We start from the raw sequence: 1,940 nt of genomic DNA, 5'->3' as shown, positions 1-1,940 counted from the left end.
AATTTTACCTGCTCAGTAGTTGTGCCTGGAAGAACATTTCTCCGAAGAATGATTAACCTCACAGTAGGCGTCAGGCGACCGATGCATATGATTCGCTTAACGAGCGCAGTAAAAGGCGATCTTCACTTGTGGTTGCAATTCCTTACACAGTTCAACGGCAAATCGTTTCTTTTAGACTTCGTTTGGCTTTCATCCAATATGATACACCTATACACTGATGCTTCAGGCTCATTAGGCTATGGCGCGGTTTTTGGTAGGAACTGGTTATATGGCGCTTGGCCCAAGCGTTGGAGCTCGCTTAATATAATCATACTTCAAATGTTTCCGATTGTAATTAGTGTTGAAATATGGGCCAATAGGCTGGCCAATAAGTGAGTCACATTCCATACAGATAACCAAGCGCTTGTGGAGGTTATCAATAAGAAAACCACAAAAGATAAAAAACTGTTGGTTTTAGTCCGCTCCTTGGTTTTGTCATGTTTGAAGCATAACATACTTTTTAAGGCAGTTCATCTGCCCGGTATTTGTAACACAAGCGCTGACGCATTATCGCGTTTACAGGTAGACAAATTCAAGTCCCTCGACCAGTATGCAGCAGCCGAACCGACAATTGTTCCTCCACATCTGCTACCAGAGAACTGGCCGATATAACTAAAACACTTTTAGAGGCTAGCATCAGTAGCGCTTCAGTTAAAGCTTACAAAAGGCCCTGGGCGCTATTTACCTCTTGGGCCCAGCAATTTTTAGGTGACATGCTTATTAAGCTACCCATTCAACCAGCTATTTTAGCTTTGTTTATTGTTCATTTGTACTCTTTGAAATACGCAGCGTCGTCCGTTACGTCTTATGTTTCTGCCATTAGTTACGTACATCAATTAGCTGCAGTGGATGATCCCACCAAAGCAGCCATTATAAATCAGCTCCTTAAGGGCTATAGGAAGTTAGCTCCCACTACAGATATTCGTTTGCCGATTACGTTACCAATCCTAAACAAGCTATTAGGATCGTTTCAACACACAGTCTCTTCAGCATATCAAATACATTTGCTCTCAGCTATGTGTGCAATTGCATTTTTTGCATTTCTGCGAATAGGAGAAATAACAACAACTTCCGGTGAGAGCACTAATCTCATTAGAATAACTCAGTTAGATCGCTTAGTGGATAAGAAGGGAAACGTCAAAGCCCTTCAGCTTACTCTTATTAACTACAAACACAGTGACCCGGGACAGAATTTTGTTGTTTACATTTATCCTGAGTCCTTGTGCTGTCCTGTACAGTTGCTTTTGCAATATGTTTCACTTAGAGGTTATGCTCCGGGTCCCCTGTTTTGCTGGCCCGATGGGACGCCTATCACTAGGAAATTTTTTGTTACGAAGCTTAAAGCTGCCCTTAAGTTTAACAACCTTGACTGTGCTCTTTACAAAGCTCATAGTTTCCGTATTGGAGCCGCTAGTTGGGCTACCGCTAAAGGTTTTTCTGACTCTCAAATTCGTTTACTAGGTCGCTGGAAATCAAACGCCTTTCTCAAATATATCAGAACGCCTAGTTTAGGTACGGATTTTACGCAAGCAAGCGTTTAGCTGTTAATATCCCGAAACACAAGCTGGCGCTGTGTTTATCATACCCTAAGTCTGCATTTATAAGTCAACAGCCTGCGGGTGGGGCCGGCCGCTGAAACAGCGTCCTGTGGCCTTTTATCGTGGCCCTCACCTTTGCTAGAGCTTAACTAAATTACTTTTAGTTTCTTATTTCTTGGATTTCTTAGTTATGTAAATAAAAGCGGCCATCTGGAATGGCCAGAATTTTAATCCCAACTGTTTGTTGCTATTTTTTATGCACTCTAGCAAACTAAGCTTGGCTGTTGACATTAAGTGCACTCGGAGTTGGTATTATTTTACCATATTCGTGAAAGGGGACATAAATGAGTTTAATTTGCTCGC

At 42.0% G+C, this 1,940-nt stretch overlaps 1 pseudogene; it reads left to right on the top strand.

Annotated features, from left to right (window-relative positions):
- Window positions 1-318: 318 nt before the first annotated feature.
- On the top strand, window positions 319-1,662 carry LOC140945858 (uncharacterized; annotated as a pseudogene).
- Window positions 1,663-1,940: the final 278 nt, after the last annotated feature.

The sequence above is a fragment of the Porites lutea genome, chromosome 8 (assembly GCF_958299795.1).
Source record: "Porites lutea chromosome 8, jaPorLute2.1, whole genome shotgun sequence".
NCBI classification, from domain to species: domain Eukaryota; kingdom Metazoa; phylum Cnidaria; class Anthozoa; order Scleractinia; family Poritidae; genus Porites; species Porites lutea.
This window is presented reverse-complemented; position numbering and strand designations above follow the sequence as displayed.